Source organism: Mytilus trossulus, chromosome 3, assembly GCF_036588685.1.
Source record: "Mytilus trossulus isolate FHL-02 chromosome 3, PNRI_Mtr1.1.1.hap1, whole genome shotgun sequence".
NCBI classification, from domain to species: Eukaryota; Metazoa; Mollusca; class Bivalvia; order Mytilida; family Mytilidae; genus Mytilus; species Mytilus trossulus.
Genome location: NC_086375.1, coordinates 72,805,470 through 72,811,649, shown reverse-complemented (window position 1 = coordinate 72,811,649; position 6,180 = coordinate 72,805,470). Strand labels below are relative to the sequence as shown.

The 6,180-nt window shown below is 33.1% G+C and overlaps 1 long non-coding RNA gene across 1 annotated transcript; it reads left to right on the top strand.

The window, feature by feature from the left end:
- The first annotated feature begins 316 nt into the window (after positions 1-316).
- On the top strand, positions 317-2,024 carry LOC134712340 (uncharacterized). Its single transcript, XR_010106275.1, has 2 exons — positions 317-627; positions 1,125-2,024. It is a non-coding gene; the product is annotated as an uncharacterized LOC134712340 (long non-coding RNA).
- Positions 2,025-6,180: the final 4,156 nt, after the last annotated feature.

Here is a 6,180-nt window from a genome sequence, read left to right as displayed (position 1 = left end):
ACGATAGCACTCGGTTAGCAGATTTTAAATTTTGTTTCTCAAGATTTTCCATTTTTTTTCGTCTTTTCTGTCTTTTCTGTCTTTTTGTACTGAGACTACTATATTACACATATTTGTCAGATTTGTATTATATTAACTCTTTTGACGTTGACATTAATATTTCTTCAGTCTCACGATTAAAATCAGTCCCACTATCCCCAAGCCGACGCAAGTGGATAGTGGATTACTCACTATCCACTTCGTTAAACGATGGAGACCAGAGCTGAGACTACTATAAAGTGTCATAGTAGTCTCATATCAGACTGATATCCACACTGGTACTTGTGATATCTTTGTTTTCTACCCCATTGTGTACTTTACTATCCATATCCGTATACTGAAAAAGGAAACAAAGACTGGATATTGATGCCAACGATAAAAACGTTAATTTTTACAAATAGACAGGCCTAAGAAACAAGTGAAAATCGTTGGTAAACAAATGATTAGAATTAGTCTGCTAAGGCTGAGCCGGTTTTTAACTTATAGAGTTGTCTCCCATGAATGACCTTATTCCCTGTGTAAACAACGAGGATGTGGTATTAACACCCGGAAAAATAATCAAATCACTTAAAAACCAAGGCCTTGTTTGTAAGTATCATTTTAAACTCAATTCAAACGATATTTACGCGAACAAATGTGTGTGTGAAACCTTATATTTCGTCTCCGCCCACAACGTTATAATTACAGTGATGCGGTTACTTATAAGTTATAATAGCACCCGCTATTGAATTCCCCTATTTATAACGAATATTCGGCGAGTAAGGTATTACACTTTGAATCAAATATCACAACATCAATTTAAAATTTAGTTTATCAACTTCGCGTTATACCTTTGAAAAGATAAGATTATTTTGTTGATGTCACGTAAACGGAAAAATTATTAGATATAAACAAATGCAAAAGGCTGCCGTGGACAGTAGAGCAGGCCAGGGACTATCTATACTATAAACTTAGTATAGAAAGTCCTTGGGCAGGTTTAAGTCAGACTGGCCTGACACTACTAGTACTTTAACACATTGTTGCATGCAAACAGACATTTCTCCCAAAGTAAAAAATAAATTAACAAAGTAATTATTTATTTTCAGGATCTGCCCATTTATCTAGTCTAGACAGTTATGGCTGATTGTGGTTGGTTATGGAGTATATTGTGGGCTATAATTTTACTGGTATTTGGATGGCCTATTGGATTTATTTGTGCTATATTTTACTGTTTACTTAGTCCATTTGCTGCATGTTGTCATGGATGTAATGAATTAATTAATCTATTAGAAAGAGGAGTAAAGTTACCTCTGACTTGTTCTCAGAATATGGTGAAAGGAAAATCTATGTGTTGATAATACTGCAATTTATAGTACTGGTGCTTAATTTGGACACTTGTGCAAGTATGTGAAAAATGTGTATGAAAGATGGATCCAAGTTTTATAATTATTGCACTGAACATGTATAAATGTCAAAGTATTAAAGTTATGCACTGGTATGCATGGTATGTTGTGTTCATATGTTTCAGGGGCGGATGCAGGAATTTTTGAAAGGGTGGGTGCTAACCCAGGGCAAAGGGGGGGTGCAAAACATATGTCCCGATACAAATGCATTGATCAGCAAAAATAAAGGGGGGGTGCGCACCCCCGGAACCCCCCCTCTGGATCCGCCACTGTGTTTAGATGAATAACTTGCTCATATTCACTGATCTTTCTTATGCTTGCCTACAGTAATTTTAATCTCAATTAACATACAATCTCTTGTAATTGTAGTTTTATATGTTTATAGATTTACCATAAATAATGTAGTTTTTTTTATACCATAAACATTTTATGTAAAGATTTAATAATTTCATGTGTTTCATGGTTGAATTGTTACCTTCATATTGTGTATATTCTTATTCAATATTTAAATAAACAGGGTCGCTAGAATGATTTCAGGCTTTTAAGTATTAGCATAAAAAATAAGACATGGATCAGCATTTCCAATGATGTACATTATGTTAATGGACCAGACTATTATATATATATAGGTGTTATATCTATCACAGATTTTGCATACAACTTTGAAAATTAGCTGAAATTGTAGAATGTCATGCATTTTATTATTATTTTTGCTATTTAAGATAGAATATAAAGCCTTTAATGTACTTTAACGTAGTTTTAAATTTGGGTAAAACGCTTTTAAAATCTGTGGAAAACTTATCTTAAATTATCTTTCAGTACTATTTTCAAAACCTAAGATCATGCAATTTTCTTTAAGATTGATGCGATGCTACAGAAATTTCCATTTTAATGATGCAAAACAATTTAAAAAGTATTCACTTTTGAACATATTTGTATCTCAATGTTGTGTCCTTGGTGAAAATTAACACAAAATTATTATAAACGGGAGTCAATACCAGTTTCAGGGGAGATAACTTAATTCATTTATGTACATTTAAAAAATATTCTAGTAACTTATTTTGTTTTTGATGATGTTATGATAACAGAAACTGTAAATCACATGGCTAAAAATGGATTTTTTTATTTTCATATTTTTCAAGAACTTTATATTTTTTTTTAATCATTTTATTTGCATTCCTTACAAAGTTTGTAAAACAAATACATATTTTTTTTTAGAATATTGATTTCATAATATCATCAGATTATTAACCAAATTCAATATTTTTTTTAAATTATTTTGACTTAAAAATTAACAGGCCATTAACCAAATTCATTATTTTATGAGAAGTATTTTAAGTTCAAAATTAACAGGGAGAAGTTATATATAAAATCTTGCAATAAGCTGTGACATTACCTGTTTATTGTAACTTCAAGTTGTTACTTAACCCTAAATGAGAATAAACATTGTATTAATGTTGTTTATTTCTAAAATACTTTGCAATTGTAAATTGACAAGGTCATAAGGAGTAAGATATATCCTTCTCAGACACATTATTCTGAATCCAAGCTGATTAATCTTTGCTCTAACTCCTAAATGCTGCATGTCAAGTGAAAAAGCATCAAATACCAATATCCAAGACTGATTTGACTCAACTTCGCATTAAATATAACAAGAGTGCACACACTGAAATGTCTCGCCTTCTTTACTAATCATTGATATTATGTTGATAGACCTAAATATAAAGCTTTATTACAACTGTCACATAAACTCAACATTAACCAAGAAAACGAAACATTAATCAATGAACCATGAAAATGAGGTCAAGGTCAGATGAACCATGCCAGGCAGACATTTACAGCTAAAAATTCTTCAATACAACAAATATAGTTGACTTATTGCTTATAAATTAAGAAAAACCAACCAAAACACAAACCCTTAGCAATGGACCATAAAATTAGGTCAAGGTCAAATAAAACCTGTGTAACAGACATATAGATCATAAAATATTTCCATACACCAAATATAGTTGATCTTATGCATAGAGTATTAGAAAAATAGACCAAAACTCAAAAACTTAACTTTGACCACTCAACCATGAAAATGAGGTCAAGGTCAGATGACACCTGTTAGCTAGACATGAACACCTTACAATCATTCCATACACCAGATATAGTAGACCTATTGCATATAGTAACGGGAAAAACAGACCAAAACCACTGAACCATGAAAATGAGGTCAAGGTCAGATGACACCTGCTAGTTGGACATGCACACCTTAGTCCTTCCATACACCGAATATACCAGCCCTATTGCTTATAGTATCTGAGATATGGACTTGACCACCAAAACTTAACCTTGTTCACTGATCCATGAAATGAGGTCGAGGTCAAGTGAAAACTGTCTGACGGGCATGAGGACCTTGCAAGATACGCACATACCAAATATTTTTCAAGTAGTCACTGAACCATGAAAATGAGGTCAAGGACATTTGACATGTGACTGAAGGAAAGTTCGTAACATGAGGCATCTATATACAAAGGTATGAAGCATCCAGGTCTTCTACCTTCTAAAATATAAAGCTTTTAAGAAGTTCGCTCAAGCCGCCGCTGAATCACTATCCCTATGTCGAGCTTTCTGCAACAAAAGTTGCAGTCTCCACAAAAATAAGATAATGGGATATGATTGCCAATGAAACAACTCTCTACAAGGGACTAAAATGACACAGAAATTAACAACAAAGCACTCCATTCAAGCAAGTTATAATCAGACCAAATAAGCAGTTGGTATTGGCATAAGATATGGAAATTTAACTTCAGCCTGGAAAGCACTGAAATAGTTGTCACTTTAGTCAAAGTGTTGGGTAACCTGCAACAAAGGCTTGTGAACTCTTTATAAAAACTTCCTTAAAAGACCACTCAGCCACTGATAAACTATGATGATAATAACCAAGTCATTCATAATGAATGAACGTGACCTACTTGTTTAAATGTTAAACAAGAGTGCACACACTGAAATGTCTCGCCTTCTTTACTAATCATTGATATTACGTTGATAGTCCTAAGTATAAAGCTTTATTACAGCTGTCACATAAACTTAACATTAACCAAGATAGCTAGTGAACCATGAAAATAAACTCAAGGTCAGATGAACCATGCCAGGCAGACATGTACAGCTAACAATGCTTCCATACATTAAATAAAAATTGATCTATTACTTATAGTTTAAGAAAAATAGACCAAAACACAAAAACTTAATACTGTGCAATGAACCGTGAAATTAAGGTCATGGTCAAATAAAATGTGTGGGACTGACATATGGATCATAAAATATTTCCATACACTAAATATAGTTGACCTTTGGCATATAATATTAGATAAAAAGACCAAAACTCAAAAACTTAACTATAACCACTGAACCATGAAAATGAGGTCAAGGTCAAATAACATCTGCCCGCTATACATGTACACCTTACAAGCATTCCGTACAACAAATATAGTAGACCTATTGAATAAAGTATAAGAAAAACAGACCAAAACACAAAAACTTAACTATAACCACTGAACCATGAAAAAGAGGTCAAGGTCAGATGACACCTGCCAGTTGGACATGTACACCTTATAGTCCTTCCATACACCGAATATACTAGCCCTATTGCTTATAGTATCTGAGATATGGACTTTACCACCAAAACTTAACCTTGTTCACTGATCCATGAAATGAGGTCGAGGTCAAGTGAAAACTGTCTGACGGGCAAGAGGACCTTGCAAGATACGCACATACCAAATATAGTAATTCTATTACTTATAATAAGAGAGAATTCAACATTACAAAAAATCTGAACTTTTTTTTCAAGTGGTCACTGAACCATGAAAAAGAGGTCAAGGACATTGGACATGTGACTGACGGAAACTTCGTAACATGAGGCATCTATATACAAAGTATGAAGCATCTAGGTCTTCCAGCTTCTAAAATATAAAGCTTCTAAGAAGTAAGCTAACGCCGCCGCCGTAGCACTATCCCTATGTCGAGCTTTCTGCAACAAAAGTTGCAGGCTCGACAAAAAAGTACAAGTTTGACACTGTCCAAGATCAGTTCTCAGTTGTCCTTCAATACTTGAACTTTGTGAAGTTACATTTAGGGTAACTTCCCATCATTTCATGATTGCAGCAATTATGCTCCTTCAGGTATAACAAATAATAGGATTGGTTAACTTACTGTCTGAAAATAAAATGTGTATACTTAACCATTGTCAATGAATGATGAAATAGTGGGAAGTTACCATAAGTGTTACTCTACAGTCGTAGCATTGGAGGACAACAGAGAACAGATTTTGAACAGTGTCTATCTACAAACTTGTACTTTCCTGTACATTTATACAAAATGCTGCATTGCAATATGCACTGACGTGTTTTTTGCTTATATTCATTCATGTACTTACTCACAATTACGGTAAAGCTAGAATTCCCTTTTTGTTGTAACATTTAAGTTTTTACACAAACACCAGAGAACAAAATTCAAATGTAAAAGTTAACCTAGTTATTTAGTTTAACACGGTTTAAGATTACAAGCTGTTGAATATAATCCATTTCATGTACATGTATCAGCATTTGATGAAGCTGTTTGTTTTTCAAACAAATTGTGTGCTGAAATAACCAACATCTCAAACACTCTTTAGTGCAGAGTTATCCATCTATACAAGTCTTTTATACACACTTTTAAAAATGGCATGACTGGCAAATAAAATAACAATAACAAATTGCATTATCAATTTCTGTTT